Source organism: Lissotriton helveticus, chromosome 7 (assembly GCF_964261635.1).
Source record: "Lissotriton helveticus chromosome 7, aLisHel1.1, whole genome shotgun sequence".
Classification (NCBI taxonomy): Eukaryota; Metazoa; Chordata; class Amphibia; order Caudata; family Salamandridae; genus Lissotriton; species Lissotriton helveticus.
The window spans coordinates 37,627,944-37,645,721 of NC_136068.1; the positions used below are offsets into that span (position 1 = coordinate 37,627,944).

At 49.4% G+C, this 17,778-nt stretch overlaps 1 protein-coding gene across 1 annotated transcript in view; it reads left to right on the forward strand.

Annotated features, from left to right (window-relative positions):
* Window positions 1-13,879, forward strand: part of DEDD2 (death effector domain containing 2) — a 150,240-nt gene extending 136,361 nt beyond the window's left edge. Inside the window, exon 6 of the mRNA XM_078651336.1 lies at window positions 13,092-13,879. The gene's annotated coding sequence lies outside the window, so the exon portion shown is untranslated. The remainder of the gene's footprint in view (window positions 1-13,091) is intronic.
* Window positions 13,880-17,778: the final 3,899 nt, after the last annotated feature.

Here is a 17,778-nt window from a genome sequence, read left to right on the forward strand (position 1 = left end):
CTCCAGCGCACCTCAAAGAACTTTTCCAACAGATTTGCATCATGTTTCAAAAAGGTGCCATCGAAGTGGTTCCCAAGTCTCGGGGATGGGATTCTATTCCCGATTTTTCCTCATCCTCAAAAAGACAGGCGACTGGCGTCCAATCCTCGATTTATGGGCACTGAACAAATATCTAAATTGCCAATCCTTCCGCATGCTCACGCTAGTGGAGATCCTACGTCTTCTCTCCAAGGACGACTTCATGACTACCATCGACCTCCAGGACGCTTATTAGGGCGGAGAGACTTTCAGTTCAAAGTGCTGCCTTTCGGCCTGCGCTCCGCCCCTCGCGTCTTCACAAAGGTCTTGGCTCCAGTGGTGGCTTACCTGCGTCTACAAGGAGTTCTCATTTTTCCATACCTAGATGATTGTCTAATCAAGTCGCAATCTCTCAATCAGCTGTCCCAGGTCACTCGACTGTCAGACCTTATTTCGCTCCTTCGGTCTTTCCATCAACACCGAGAAGTCTCAGGTCGACCCAGCTCCTTGCAGAGCGTTTCTAGGCGCCACTCTGGATAGGTCACTAGCCAAGGCATTCGTGTCTCACGAGCGTCCGATACGGATTCTATGCTTGGTGGCTCTTATCTGTTCAAAAGAGTCCGTTTCAGTTAGTCTATTGAAGTCATTTCTGGGCATGGCGTCCTCCTGCATCTCTCTGATCCTGAATTACAGGCTCAAGAGTCTCCCCATTCAGGAAGAATTGGACAGACAGAGCGTCAGGTCACCGGCTCTTTCAACGATCTGGTCCTAGTGACCGCCCGGATGAGGTCGGCTCTCCAGTGGTGGGCGCAACCCCCCAACGTTGCTGCCAGGACTTCTTTCCTCACCACCGCTCCGGAACTCATTCTGACGAGACGCCTCCTTGGAAGGATGGGGCGCACACCTTCAAGGGCTGTCCATAAAGGGCAAGTGGACTCTGTCTCAGCGCTCCTGGCACATCAACAGGCTAAAGTTAATGCCCATCTTCCTGGCGGTCAAATCATTCCATCTTCTGATTCAGGGAGAATCGGTGCTCATCCAGACTGACAATACCACCAGTATGCGCTATGTGAACAAGCAGGGCCTCACCAAATCTCCTCTCCTGTCTCGGCTGGCACAGAGTATTTGGGATTGGGCACTTCGGCACCACATTACCCTGACAGCAGTTCACCTACCAGGCATCTCGAACATCCTGGCGGATTCCCTCCGCAGGTCCGCATCCTCGACTCATGAGTGGGAGCTGCATCAGCCGACTCTGGACTTCATCTTTCGGCGTTGGGGTCATCCGCACATGGATCTCTTTGCGAGCCCTGTGAACCGGAAATGAAAGTCCTTTGCAAGCTGGCTTCCCCATCCAGAATCGTCCGGGAATGCCCTTTTGATGGACTGGTGTGAGCTATTTGCCTACGCTTTTCCGCCAATTCCACGAGTTCCTCGAGTGTTATGGTAGATGCGGAGACAGCCGTTCCACATTCTCCTGATCGCTCCCAGACGGCCTTGCCAAGCCTGGTTCTCAGAACTGCTGCTTCTCACAGTGCGAACCCATTCTCCTTCATCCTCGAGCGGATCGCCTCATGATGGACAAGGGTCAGATCTGTCATCCGGACCCCTCTCAAATTAGCGGCCTGGAACCTGAGCACCTTGAATTTGCCCATTTGAACATTTCGCCAGCATGCAGGGACATTCTTGCCAATGCCAGGGCTCGGTCCACAATAAAAACCTACAAGCAAAAGTGGCCAAGATTCTGTCACTGGTGCGCAGCTGCCAACATCCATCCCGTTCATTCCACTCCGGCTCAGTTACTGCCGTTCCTTCTACAACTGGCACAATCAGGACTTTCCCACTCCACTTTGAAGGTTTTCTTGGCGGCAATCTCTCGCTTCCGGCAGGATGGCTCCTCCTCTCTCTGTTCTTCCAGAATCATTCGTCAATTTTTCAAAGGACTGTTCAGGAAGTTCCTGCCCATTCGGCCTCCTCCTACCTGGCATCTCAATATTGTTATGGCGCAATTGATGAAGGCGCCATTTGAGCCTATCCACAAAGCGGATTTAAAGTTCGACTTGGAAGGTGGCTCTTCTCCAACATCTTCACGTTGATTCAGGGATATTCATGCCTTTACCATTAAATCTCCTTTCATCCAATTCAAATCAGACTGTGTTGTGCTTCGCCTAAGGTGCCCACTGATTTTCACCTCCAATGACCCTGTTTTCGTAAAGACTTTTTCCCAATCCTCAATCTCCAGCGGAGCACGTTTGCATTCACTGGACGTTAAACGATGCCTGAAATTTTACATCAACAGGATGGCACCCTTTTGCAAATCTGATCAGCTATTCGTTGCTTACGGACGCATGCGCAAGGGGCGTTCGGTTACCAAGCCAACTATTGCTTGTTGGATTTCTTCAGCAATTTCCTTCTGTCATCAGAAAGCTGGCAAACCTCTTCAATCATCAGTGAGAGCTCATTCCACCAGGGCGATGTCATCCTCTACTGCCCTGTTTGCTGGTGTGCCGATTCACCAAATATGCCTAGCATCTACGTGATCCAGCAGGCACACTTTCACGAGACATTACTGCCTTGAAACGATCAACGAAGCCGATACGGCAGTGGGACAAGCGGTGCTTCGCAATCTTTTTAACTAAGGTGGGCCTCTGCTGTCTTCCCTCCACCTATATGGTTTGTGATGATATTATTATTTTTATCATCGCTATCTGGCTAGGTTATGCTATCTTTGCATTTTCATACCTATGCATTGCTGATTTTACTCTTACAGCCAGATGTTATTGCTCACTATTCTATTCAAGCATGTGAATCTATGAAAGACACCCTAATACTGGAGAAGAACAATTGTTACTTGCCTGTAAACAGGTGGTTCTCCAGTATTGGTGCCTTTCATAGATTCACATGCGACCCACCCGCCTCCCCTCAGAGGCTCGCTTCTCCTCCTAGACTCTTTTGTCACTCCTGTGCTACGAAAATCTGAGGGACTGAGCCTCTGAGGAGAAGGTTCTGGAGGGGTGCTTGCGCCTGATCGGCTGTAGTTTGGACTAATATGACATGGATATGTTATACAGGTTTTTTCTTTTCTCCATGTATTCCTATGTGGTTATGCTAACCAGGTACTTAAAAGTATTTCTGGTGTTGCAATTTGTGATTTTTTTTTATATACATACTTTATTGGGATTCTTTTTATTGCTATTTTATTTACAGTGGGACTCCCACTTCGACGGGGAATATTCAAGCATGTGAATCTATGAAAGTCACCAATACTAGAGAACCACCTGTTTACAGGTAAGTAACAATTGTTCTTCAGCGTCAATTTGAAGGGGAAAAGTAAGGCTGCCTGAGACCTGTCCACTAGGAAAGATAAAAGCCAGTCAAGGGCCTGGTTGGTGCCTCTGAGTGTTACAATTAACCCTGGGCGTTATGTGCGTAGTGAGGCTAGGCGAAGCGGGCGAGAAACTACGCCCACCTGCGCACTTCGCGTAGCCCCACTACGCGCCGAATGCCCCCCTCCCCGCCGAATGCCCCCCTCCCCTACATACCTAATTTTAGTAAATGGGCACATAAAAATAAATAAAAGGCACTTACCTTGCCCGCGGTGTCCCGGGGCTCCCTCTGCTCGTTCACGCCGCCGTCTTGATAACCAATGCGCATGCGCGGGCGGCCGCACATGCGGATTTCTCACGAGCAGAGGGAGCCCCGGGACTCCGCGGGCAAGGTAAGTGCCTTTTATTTATTTTTATGTGCCCATTTACTAAAATTAGGTATGTTCGGGAGGGAAGCGGGTGGCGGGCGGCGGGCAACTTCGCTACGCCCAAGATGCCTGTTGACCAGCTGTCCATCCCGAGTGATCCACAGCCTCCCTTTCCCTTGTTTGCCACGGGTTCCGAGCAGGACTCTGGTTCTGACGACGATGTGGATGATTCCTTCAGGGTGGCATGTAGTCCTTCTGATTTAGTTATCAAATGCCAGGACCATGGTGAGGACGATGAAGAACAGTATTTTCTGACAGAGGAACGTTCTGCGCAGGTTCCAACTGCGACATTGCCTCTGTCGCTCATCTCCAATCTCCAGCATATGTTGGGGGATTACAACCGGTGTTTCCCGCCATCTCCTCAGGGTTCACCAGTGCCTACAGGTCCTGCGGCTCCTGCTGCTGCTCCACTACCACAGCCACCAGCACATTTTCCTCGGGTTCAGACGTCAGTTCAAATACACACTACAGTGTATGCTGATAACTTTCCTCCAGAACGTGAGGATGGTGAAGTTCATGATGATGACGCCAGTCACATGGCCGAGTGGGACGACTACTAAATTCAGACGCCATCCCCCTTCCGGTGACGCCAGGGGATTCTCCGGTAGACATTGCGAGTTTCCATCAACTGATGGATAGAGCGGCTCAACGCTTAAAGCTGCCAAGAGTCCAGCGAGAGTAGGGCTGTTTTCTCTAAGATTTCAAAAATCAACCATTTAAACAAATCCATACGGTTCCCATCATAGATTTCATCTGGAGTGAAGGGGTGAAATTAATGCAAACGCCAAATTCCATACCGGCACAAATGCCCCACCTTGAGAAGAAATATAAGGCGCCCTGTGGATCTCCAGCATGCCTGTTTGCGCAGCCAAAGCCAGATTCGGTGGTCACCCAGGCAGCTCCTCATGATGGGGAAGGTCATCGCCTTGACCCTATTGGATGCACATTTTCAACCATGGCCTCTACTACGGTGAGAGCGGCGAATGCTTTAGCCATTTTAGGGAGCTACGACTGCTAGATGTGGTCAGACATGTCTGCCCTTGTTGCCCTCGTCCCGGAACCCTCCAAGGCGGAAACTTCGAAAATTCTTCAAGAAGGAGAGAGAACGTCAGAGGAGATTGACTGCGCAGTTGATATTGCTTGTACTGGCTTCCGTCAGCTTGCCGGGGCAGCTGTTTTGCAAAGACAAGGTTGGTTACGTTCCACCTCTTTTCGCCAGGAGGTACAGGCGAAGATCCTGGATATGCAGTATGACGGCGAGTCGCTTTTTGGTGCACATGTCGATGAGGCACTGCAAACAATCAAGAAAGACACTGACACTGCTCATACTTTAGGGACTTTACAGTTCCGTAAGCAGCCTTTTCGTGGTGCACGCGGACGCAGCACTTCTACTTTTCGCGGAGGAAACACTCAATATCGCTCCAACCACCAGGGTAATCAACGATATTCTTCCCACCAACAGCAGTCCTCCCGTCAGCAGTCTTTGAAATCCTAAAGGGGGAAGTCTTCTTATAGAGGATCCACTCCCAAACGACAATGACTTGCCTTTCCCCCCCAAAAGTTGGAGGTCGAATCTCCCTGTTCTCTTCTCAATGGTCCTCAATCACCTCGGACCGTTGGGGTCTGGACATTGTAGCAAAGGGCCATGCTCTAGAGTTCGTCAAGATTCCTCCTCCCACTCCACCATCTGGCCTGCCTCCGGCCCACCGCAAGGAGCTTTTCCATCAAGTTCGTCTTATTATCCAAAAAGGTGCCATCTAAGTGGTTCCCAAGTCTCAAAGGGGGAAGGGATTCTATTCCCGTTTTTTCCTTATACTCAAGAAGACAGGAGACTGGCGGCCCATCCTGGATTTGCGAGCACTCAACAAGTATCTCAAATGCCAATCCTTCCGCATGCTTACACTCGTAGAGATCTTGCGTCTTCTCTCCATGGACGACTTCATGACCACCATCGACCTACAGGACGCTTACTTCCATGTCAAAATTCTTCCACTGCATCGAAAGTACTTGCGCTTCCGGGTGGGACTGAGACTTCCAGTTCAGGGTGCTGCCTTTCGGCCTCCGCTCCGCCCCTCGTGTCTTCACAAAAGTATTAGCTCCAGTGGTGGCTTATCTGCGTCTCCAGGGCGTCCAAATTTTTCCATACCTGGGCGACTACCTCCTCAAACTTGTCTCGCAACCAGCTACTTCGGGACACTCTACTTTGTCAGGACGCATTTCGCTCCCTCGGCCTTTCAATCCATGCCAAAGTCCCAGGTAGACCCAGCTCCCTGCAGAAATTTTCTAGGAGCCACTTAGGACACAACACTTGCCAAGGCATTCGTGTCTCGAGAGCGTCAACTAAAGATTCTCCGCTTAGTGTCTCTTATTCGTGCAAAACAGTCCGTTTCAGTCCGGATCTTAGTCATTTCTGGGGATGGCATCATGCATTTCGCTGATCCCGAACTGCAGGCTACGGACTCACCCCATTCAAGAGGAATTGGACGGACAGTGGCGTCAGGTCACCGGTTCCTTCAACGACCTAGTCAGTGAAACCGCTCGCATGAGGGCGGCTCTCAAGTGGTGGGCGCAGCCATCCAACCTTGCAGCAGGGACGACTTTCCTTTCCACCACTCCAGAACTCACTCTGACAACGGACGCCTCCTTAGAAGGATGGGGTGCACACCTTCAAGGGCTGTCTATAAAAGTCAAGTGGACTCTGCTTCAACGTTCTTGGCACATCAACAGGCTGGAGTTGATGGCCATTTTTTCTGGCACTCAAGTCGTTCCTTCCTCTGATCCAGAGGGAATCCGTGCTTATTCCGACGGACAATACAACCAGTATGCACTGTCAACAAGCAGGCCGGAACCAAATCTCCACTCTTGTCTTGGCTGGCTCAGTCGATCTGGGATTGGGCACTCCGTCACCAGGTTACCCTGACCGCAGTTCATCTACCAGGCATCTCCAACATAGTGGCGGATTCCCTAAGCAGATCCACGTCGTCGACCCACGAGTGGGAGTTGCATCAACCAACTCTCGACTTAGTCTTTCGATGGTGGGGTCATCCGTCTTTGGATCGCTGTGCCACCCCGGAGAACCGGAAATGCCCATCTTACGCGAGTTGTACAAAAGGGGGTGGTGATGGACGGAGCATCTGAATCAATCGAACACTCATACCCAGTCAAAAGATCTGGGTTTAATCCATCACCGTTCTTTAGCCCACTCTGCCACCCCAGTTCAGACATGGCTATATGCAAATCAGTCTGACCCTGTGCCTCATGGGAACAGTCCAACCCGAACTGCAAAGCCATGTCTTCCCTGGACCGGAAACAAGCTTCCGAGGACCGGTTTCTGGCATTCCAGCCGTCTTCAGCCCGGCTTGCTTGAATCCAGTGGCAAAGTGAGCAAGGGACTCACGTCTGAGCATACCCTGCCACACTTATGGCGGCCAAAAGCGGTACAAAGGGGGTGGTGATGGACGGAGCATCTGAATCAATCAAACACTCGCACCCAGTCAAAAGATCTGGGTTTAATCCATCACCGTTCTTTAGCCCACTCTGCCACCCCAGTTGGCAGTTCGGGCCAGGGAAGACATGGCTTGGCAGTTCGGGCTGGACTGTTCCCATGAGGCACCGGATCAGACTGATTTGCATAGCCATGTCTGAACTGGGGTGGCTGAGTGAACTAAAGAATGGTGATGGATTAAACCCAGATCAGTTGACTGGGGGTGAGTGTTTGATTTGTTCAAACGTTCCGTCCATCATCCCCTTTTGTATCGCTTTGTTCGCCCTAAGTGTGGCAGGGTATGCTCAGACGTGAGTCCCTTGTTCACTTGGCCACTGGATTCAAGATAGCCTGGCTGATGAGGATTATGAATCCGAAACCGGTCCCAGGATGCTTTTTTCCGGTCCAGGGAAGACATGGCTTGGCAGTTCGGGCTGGACTGTTCCCACGAGGCACAGGGTCAGACTGATTTGCATATAGCCATGTCTGAACTGGGGTGGCTGAGTGAACTAAAGAATGGTGATGGATTAAACCCAGATCAGTTGACTGGGGGTGAGTGTTTGATTTGTTCAAACGTTCCGTCCATCATCCCCTTTTGTATCGCCATCTTACGCAAGTTGGCATCCCCACTACGGGTCGTGCGGGAATTCCCTTTTGATGAACTGGTGCGATCTATTCGCCTACGCTTTTCCTCCGATTCCGGTGGTGCCTCGCGTGTTGTGGAAGATGCGGAGACAAGACAGCCTTGCCACATTCTCCTCATCACCTCCAGATGGCCCCGACAGGCGTGGTTCTCGGAGCTGCTTCTTCTATCCCAGTGCGAGCCCATCCACCTTCATCCTCGAGCGCATCTCCTCACGATGGACAAGGGTCAGATTTGCCATCCGAACCCCTCCTCTTTGAAATTATCGGCCTGGAACCTGAGCACCTTGAATTTGCCCATTTGAATATTTCGCCAGACTGCAGAGACATTCTCGCTCAGGCCAGGGCTCCATCTACAGTTAAGACCTACAAGCTTAAGTGGAAGAGGTTCTGTCATTGGTGCGCAGCTGCTAATATCCATCCTATTCATTCCACTCCGGCTCAGCTGCTCCCGTTCTTTTTGCAACTGGCTCAATCGGGGCTTTCCCATTCTACTTTGAGAGTTTTCTTGTCCTTCACTGGGAACCAAACAACCAATTGTAGTGCCTGACTCTCAGAGGGTAGTGTTGCAGAGCAGTCTGAGGCTTACTCAAGGGAGGTGGTGTGGGCTAGTAATCGCCATTTGCAAGTGCGCAGAAGTAACACTCAATAATTGATTGCCCAGTCTGTACTGTGCTTTATAAAAATAAGAGTACATTTATTAAACACACACTAATCAATGCTAATCCCCAATTTACAAATATACATAAGCTGTTGGAATTACTTTGGGACATTGCATAAAATCTCCACCCCTCCCGCAGGTGGGTGGGGGGTCTAGTACCACCACTCCCATGTATGCACATCCTCTTGCCCCTAATGCAATTAGTTGAACATAACCTGGAGTGAGGGCCCTGCGGACTGGCACCATCCCAGCGGCGTTTAACCCCTCCTCCCCCTCCATTACCTCAACAAGCATTAAACCGGGGTACACCTGCCTTGGTGACACATGACCCTGACTGAGCATCTCCTACTGACCATAAAGTATGCAACTCTACATATTAAGGGCTAATAGTCTGGGTTCTTCACCTAAGTGCAGCAGCAAGAATACATGTTGACGCACACTTTAGAATGACAGTAATCATACCATTGGGATATCATTAAAAATGCAATGCAATTACAGCCCCTAAAGGCATCACAGGTGAAATCACAGGATTACTGTCTACACAGCCAGACACCCTAGCAAGAATGTCTGACCACATAACCCCACTATGATAATGACAACACCCTACACCAGTGCTTCTCTTTACACATGTGATCTTCAGTCCCTTTAAATGAATAACCATTAGTAAATGCCTTTCTGTGCAATTACACCTCTTCACCTCCAGGGGATGTCCTTCTCAGACTTCCTCAACTCAACCTTCACTTCATGAAGCACTTTTCAATCACCCTCAGTTGAAGAACAAAAGTTCCAGCCCAGAAGATGTGAAATGTATGCTGAGCCCTTGAGGGGTTATTCTCTCCAATCCCCAAGACACTTAGGGTGGGACTTTCCTCTTCGTGCAGGGGGGAGACTGCGCTTCTCTAGCAGCTCCCCCAGCACCTGTGGTGGTGACCCCGTTCTCCTGGGGCCACCACAAGCCAAGAAAACGCCGGGTTGCCCTTGCAGGCCGGCCAGTCCTGGCCTGCAAGACATTATGGGCTGTGCCGCATAATTGATGAGCGGCTCTCCTGCTGCTCCAGGGAGAGCCGCGATGTGGGCCTTCGGCCACTTCGACGGTTAGGGGCCCGGTCCCACCCGGACCCCCAGGTGCGTTATACTGCTTGAGGAGCCCACCCCTGGCTGCTCATGCCATTTGTTGGGGGCCTGGTCTCACCCGGGCCCCTGGCTCCTCCTTCCCTTGGTTTTGGGGTCCCAGTCCCACCCGGGACCCCCGCAGGCCTTCCCCGATGGGGGGCAGCACAGGGAGCCCACCCCTGGCTGCCCCTGCCGGCTCTCCGCACGGTCAGTACCCTCGCGTGCTGCCGCGGGATCTGGCTCCTTTCTTCTGGTCTGCCCGCTCCGGCAGGCAGACCCGGAACACAGCATTGGTCTTCTGGACCTCAGGGGAGTGCGACGGCACTCCCCCATCTTTCCCTTCCACCTGGGACACACCGGGGCCCGCAGTTGAGATCCTGGGCCCCACCCCACATCATTCTTCCCAGGGAGCGTACACGGCGCTCCCAACTGCGGCGACAGGCGACAGTCTTCGGGGCCTGGAGTGGACAGTCTTCAGGGGGTGAACGTGACGGCAACCCCCCCCCCCGGACTTCAGCCATCTTGTCCTGGCACCCCGTTTGCCCCACTTCACGGGGAGCGCGACCGCTTTCCCCATCTTCAATTCGGCCACGAGGGGGGATGCGCGGCGGCGCGTCCCCCCCTCCTCCTCCGCAACACTGGGGCCATCCTTACGGGGAGCGCGACGGCACTCCCCGGCTATGAGCTCTCTTCGAGGGGGACGCGACGGCGCTCCCCCTCCACCGATGTCTTTGGGGGCCAGGGTGGGCTCCTGGCACCCCTCAGGGGCTGTCACGCTCCCCGACTGTACTTTTTTCTGGGGGCAGGCCCTAGGACCTGACCTACCCCGGGGGCTCATCTGGGATCAGCGGCGGAGCCCCACGTGCTTCATCGTTGGTCCGGGCAGGGGTCAAAGGTCACCTACCTTCTGGGGGGGCATATGTTGGCCCCTGGGGTCCTATATTCCCCATTTTCACGTCCTCTTGCTCCTGGTGGCGCCCCCCCAGCCACTGGGAGCACTCTCCTTCGCCCTCCAGGTCTCCAAGAGGATGCATTCTGCAGGAAGCGGTCTTCACTGGCTCCCTGCACACCTGTCCTGGGCGCCTCTTCTGGTGCTGTTAAGGGCCTGGGTGACAGTCAGGGGGTCTCTCCTTCCAACTGCCCATTGCCAGGCTCCAGCACTTTTCGCCTCGGCAGACCACACCCCAGAGAGAGCTTCTCTTCCTTTGCAAGTACTTTTTAAAAGTTGAGTAGGGGGCTGGCAGGAAGTCTCTGTGTGTCCTATCAACAGCGACACATCACTTCCCTGCCCCTTTTCCCTCCTTGTCCAGCCTCTGGGTTGTTCAAAATGGAGTCGTCCAGTGTCTCTGGCCACATGGCCTCTTAAAACAAACTCCTCCCCCCCCTCACTGCCTTCGCTCCTCGGTGCAGCCTGGTGCTTGGCACCCAGTCACAGCTGCTAATGGATGAGCCTGTAGCCCCACCCATCTTCTTTGTGGAAAGGAGACCTTAGCTTGTGGAAGAAAGGTTATCAATCCATCCAGCTGAGGTCAACCCTCAGCCTGAATCTGGTCATGGCTGGCTCAGAGGAATAGAACAGTTCTGTATGACCCATAAGCAGTACAAATAGGACTTAGGACTCTGCAGAATACATCTTTTCACATCCGCTATACTGGACCTTATTGTGTGTCTGGAATCTGTAGGCCTTGCGGAAGTTACTCTAGCCATGGGTTCCACATCTCCATAAGGGAATAATGAAGTGAAAACGCAGTAAAACACATTGACTATAACTGGCATGTTTCCTTCCAGTGCATAAAGCCTATTCCATGTCACCACCCAATTCTGCATAAGTCCTGCCACACCATTCACTCTGTAGCTGCTCCTGGACTGCGCATGCTAGGATTCTCCTCTGCGCAGCCCCTACACGTGTGCACATGCATGTACACATGTCTGCATGTAACCAGCGAGGTGCCCCATACTCCAGCTGCTGCGCAGCAGCCTAGTCAAGCCAGGGGACACCAGTAAAATCTCCATGCAGTCATGAGTTCACTGTGGGTGAGTCCCAGATTATGAGGCTCCCCACAGTAAAAGCTCAACAATTAAGGGCTCAAAAAGCAAAAAATCCGGGCGGCCCCTAGTGTCAGAACCACCTTCTAACACAAACATAAAGGATGCCCCCAAAAATTGGATCGTAGTGGTCGGCATGGAATGCACACGGGAGAAATATGCTTGTCTCCTACTGTAGAACTACGTCATATTGAAGTCTAGAGGACACAACCTACAAAATGCTCAGGTAGAGATACGGGAATGATTCAAAAGTGGTATCAAATTATGTAAAATGACTTCTATACATTTTGCATCTGATTGTATGCTTCTGATTACTATGCTGTTAGTTTTGTTGATCAATAAACAGTAAAAAAAGAGGTTGGTTTTAAGAAATGATAAAGAATCAACCTATCTTCTGTAGCAGCACATCAGAGCTTAGGCCTGCCCCATGATGATTGCTTTTGGGAAAAGAATGGAAGAATTTCGAATTACTTGATAACGTTTCTCAAACTGATCCTGCATTCTTTCTTATAAAATCAAAGTCACAAAAATTCTATTTGCATATTGGTGCATTTGTAATGATGGCTTTTTCACTCTATAATACTAAATATGTTCAGCTCACATGAAAATCTCAGCTCTGAGCAGTACTAGAACCTAGATAAAAATATGTGCTATTTGAAATAAGGACTGGTACAAAAGAGTATAATTCTTGAGGCTGCATTAAGTATGCGCTGACTAGTAGCATCACACAGTAAATATGCATGGACACCAGTGTTTTTATTTTTCTGTGGCTTTTGTGAATCCCAGATAGTGACAATATTTTTCTAATGCACTATTAAACCTCAAATAGCTGTGGACCGAGGCTTATCTTTTGAACTTTCAGGTGCAACTTAAAACCTCTTTCTCTCATGCCAAGTTGTCTGGGAGAGCAGGTCATTTGCCTTAGATGCACTTTTTTGCCTCTTGTAAATGAAATCTCCATGCTTGAGGCCCAAGTAGTAACTCCTAAAATTAAATGTTTTAGTTAGTGATTGAAACAAAGAGAAATTTCTATTTTGGTCATTGTGGAAACTAATCCAAAGTTTGTGTCCAACCATCAAACATTTTTGAAAATCAAATGAAGGTTTTATAGGAAATGATGGATGTGGCGTAACGCATGGCTTTACTTATGGGTATGCAGGTGGGTACACAAGTTACTAGTATTTTTAATTGGAGCATGCATAATACTATGGCTGACTGGTCACAGTTGTCTGAACACCCTATCCTTAGGTCTATTTGTGTGCATGTATCCTGATTTCTGGGATAATCTTTCTGAAGTACCAGCAGTTGAATACATGTGAAAGCAGCTGATAACTGCCTCAAATTTTATATTTCATCTTTTCTTTTTTCCTCAGGTCTTGTTTCTTTTTACTATTTTAGTAAAGACTTTAAAGTCATCCATTTGGATGTGAATCGTACGGAATATGGTGTTTTTCACCTAACAACGAAAAATGGTTAGGTCTTGCGCCTGCTTATTTGAATGGACTGCAGTGAGGATTTATTGGTGGATCCGAAAAACTGCAAACATCCGATGCGGATAGTTCTCAAAGTAATGTTACTCTGAAGGGGTGGCAGTTGGCACTGCCAAAGAAAGGCACTGCAGAGCACTGAAGACCTTCATGGATTCCAGTAAAGGGGATCGTTGTCATGGACGGGCTTGAGACCAGGTGTGTTCAGCTATAGGTCTTGGCTAAATTTAAGAGGTCATCAAGAACTAAAGTGGAAAAAAACTTTAAACCCAGTGGATCGGCAAATATGGATGCCTGTTCAGATGGATCGAAAGAAGCTATAAACATAAAGGACCTGCCACTTTCAACTGCACCCTTTTAGATTGGTCTGAAAACACTGGTACTCCTTTTTTTCTGCAGGGTATGATAAAACTCATGCCCATCTGATACCAAGGAACTTCATGAATTTTCTGCAGGGGAACTGCAAAGCAACATCTTTTTGTTGATTTTCATAAGATTTGCTTGTACATAATATACATATACATATCTATAAATGTTAAAGAAGTTTTCATTATTTATGTAGACAGTGCTTAATATAAAAAGATGTATTTTGTAAAAAAAAAAAAAGAATTGGGGGTTCGGTTTTTGTCATTTAATTTGAAAATAAAACTGAATGTTACATCTTTTGAAAAGCAGTTACTCTATTGAGTACCAGTCTTCCTTTCAGAGAGGTATTGATGGCTGCCAACCAACCAAGTCAGTACTAGAGTCTTCTACACGGATTGAGTAACCGTTTAGTAGACTGCACCCAAATGCTTTACAAAACATAATCAAATACTCTGTTTCTGAACTGCTAAGTGTCAGGCCAGTTCTATTGGGCTTGTGTGACTACAGGGCAGTTAAGCAGTCCATGTGAGAATTATTACTTCAGCTCAAGCGTGAGTGGATAGTGCAGGCTCACTGATTTGCTAAGTACCCTCTCTTTGTACTTTGACGTTGAGGGATTGTGTAGTTGAAGAGGCAAGCCTTACTATTCGAGTGCTATGTAGGACATCTAGCAAAGCCAACCTATTAGTTGTCAAATGTTCTCTCATCATTATTCTTAGGAGAAATGTAAGGCTGTGTTTACGTTTAAGAGTTATGCTCATTGATATCACATTTTTGGAGCAGCTTTCGTTCAGCAGGAACACCTTCCAGATTCACATGGTTTGCATTCTGCCATCTAGTGGCTGGGCCTGGAATACTTGTTTTTTTTCCTGTCTTTGGTATTGCCTTTTACACTGAGCATTACCCAACAGTGCCCATATGCGCTGCTTCCATTTTCAGATTTTTTCTGCAGCTTGATTTGGAAGCTAGAAAAGGTCAGAATTTGATATAGAAACGAGTCGGATGAAAAAATCAAATTTGAGAAATAAATAAGATTGGAAACAATTTAAAGGGAACCATTTTTTCAGGGTACATTTCTACCGAGGGAAAGGTTAAAAATATAACTTGCAGAGGTTCCGTTTCACTCGTCCTGGTACCTTTTCAGTAAGGGACATGGAGCATTTTCTTTTTAAATTATGTCAAAAGTGCCATTGAAAGTTTGCACATGGGTATGGAAGCAGTACATGCAACTTCTCTTTCAAATGACCACTAGTCCAACATCTGCAAGACCACTTGAAGATAATATCCAAGAGAACCCAGAGTGTGCACATTGCATCATGGCTCTTGCAAAAGGGCAGAGTTTGGTATAATACGGTTTTTCGGAAGAGCAAGAATCAGGCCCCCAAGAGGGTTTTGAGGAGGTATAGGCTAACATGTTCAGAATCCGGATGTCTAGAACATGATTTCAATAGGTATTGAAATAACCAATTCACTATTACAGAAGACACTGAGATTACCTAAGCAAACATTTCCTCTAGAATGAAAACTTCGAAATACTCTAAAGCAAAGGCTAAGCCTTTGTTGTTAAACACAGATCAGTAGGCCATTAAATTTGACCTACCGATCAAAAGCTAAAGATAGCATTGTGGTGAAAGCCTAAACCATGTGGCTTTGCTTTGATTGGAGGAGATTATAGACACCATCAGAAACTGCATAACTTAAGACAGCTAACAAGGGTTGACGTCGGAGGCTGCATTTGATGTTGAAAGACTGGACCACCTTCAAAAAAAGGACTTTTGGCCTCCTACAAAATCCCAAATAGAATGGGAGAAAAAAAGCCAGAGGCACATATGTAGATTAAGAAGAATTAGACTCCACTTAATGTCAGGTCCCCAAGGTAATGAATGTAATCCTTAACTACACCTCCAGGAGGACACACAAGGCCTGCACCAAAAAGAGGGACAGTGATCAAACAATGCAATATTAGTAGAAACAGAATTACTGCAAGAAGTAGAGAAATCAAACTGACCAGTACTTCTCGAACTTCTTAGAACTGCCCAGTTTTTTGACTGACCAAACCTTAGCAACCTACCTGGCTTTAGTGGACATGAGGTGGGCTAGTTTTTTTAAATGAAACTAAAGCATTGTGTTGTAGTGCACTCTTTTACAGACAGCACCTTTTCCATTGAAATGACAGCTACATTTCCACAGGCATATTCTTACTACTAAAACTATATTGCACACAATCGATGTATGTAAATTCATTATAGTTTGTGCATCACCAAGTTAATTGTCTTTATGTGATCATATTAAAATCTTTGTTTCCATCACACTTAGGAAAGCAAAAATGAAGCGCATATTCTTGCAATTCTGAACTGTTGAATGTGTACAGTTCATTTACAGGTATTTACGTTTTGTTACAAAAAATTGCATCTTATAACCTTTCCTTTCACGCTGACTGTGCCCCAACATGAATTTGTCACGTTTTTTTATACTTTTCTTTCTCTGACTGCAAAGCGAGGGAGTTTGTAAACACCAAACCCCAGGTAAAAAAAGATCAGCAGCAATTAGTCGGAAGACCTATCATCCCATTTGACCACATTGAAGCACAACAAATGTGACAAAGCAAAGACTTAAAAAGGCATCTTTATTGCTTTTCACAACCCACCAAAAATCTGCTTGCAACCCAGAATTTGGGTGACACTACCCCATACCTTCCGGTCCCTGGGTACGATGCAACGCCAGAGGAGATCGAGCGGTACTTCATGGCCATGAGGTCTCTCCCTCCTCCGCCGGGCTCCATGGCACATTCGGGCCCAGCGGTCCTGGCTGGAGGGCCTAGGGGTTGGGTGCTTGGGCTCAGACGCCGTCGGGTGCTCCGGCGCCGCAGGCTCTCACTGGATCCGGTTTCGGATCCGGGTCGTCGCCGCTTGACCTCACGACCTCACCAACGCCGGCCCCTTGGGGTGTTGCCCCCGGCGCCGCCTATGGGCGACGCCGACCCCGATCTTGCCCTTGATTCGGTTCCGGCGCCACTGGGCGCTGTTCTCGACGTCGTATGGTGACTCTTACTTCCACTAACGGGCCCCATCGGTTGAACCTGAATTTCAGGTGATGGGTGACGAGTGAGATTGGGAGGGGTCTGTGGACCCTCTGGCACAGGAGTGCCAGTCTCAACAGGACTGGGCATATGAGCTTGGGGATGCCAGTGGACTGGACACTTCGCCAGACACTGGTTTTGTCTCCCCTCCCACCGTTTCTACGGAGGAGGGGACTGCCTACACTGTAGTGTTGACGCGGGCTGCCAGGGCATTGGGCCTAGAGCTCCCCGTCGCGGCTGTGAGGACTAACCTCCTCACTGAGGTCCTTAAACCGCAGTGTGAGGACTAACCTCCTCACTGAGGTCCTTAAACCGCAGGCAAGCTCGTCTGAGCCTCTGCTGCCGTTTAATGAGGCCTTGTGTGACGTTCTTTTGGGCACTTGGTCCAAGCCAGCTACAGGTCAGCCTGTAGATAGGAACGTGGCCAGACGCTACCGCCTGGCTCCGGGCGACCCTTGCTTCTTGTCCACCCACCCCTCCCCCGAGAGCCTGGTCATCCAGGCCTCTACTTCCCAGACCGCATTCCCAACGGCTCCGCCCGATCGGGAATCCAAGAGGTATGAACAGTTCGGTAAGAAGGTGTTCTCGTCCTCGAGTTTGGGACTGCGGTCAGTCAATACCGCATGCCTCTTGGGCCGCTACACCCACACTGTGGGACACGGTCGCAGACGTGCTGCCACAATGTCCAGAGGAGGCCCGGACTAAACTCGCCCAAGCCCTTGCGGAGGGTTGAGATACAGCGCGCTATTCCATCCGGTGTGGGCTGGATACCACGGACTCACTGGGCAGAGCGATGGCAACGACGGTGGTGGTTCGACACCACGCCTGGTTGAGGACCGCCAACTTTACGGCTGATGTCCAGGCCACCCTTCTGGACATGCCGTTTGATGGCCGTCGCCTCTTTGGCGACAAGGCAGACCATGCGCTTGAGCGTTTTAAGGACTCCAGGGCTACCGCCAAGTCCTTGGGCCTCTCAGCCCCACGCCAGCAAACAGGTGCCTTTCGCGGCCAAGGAAGGGGCGCTCCCACACGTGGTGCCAGCCACGCACCGCAGGCTAATACACAGCGTGATGGCGGCTGCGGAAACCACCGTGGCGGCGGTCGGGGACAACCCTCCTAGTCCGTGCT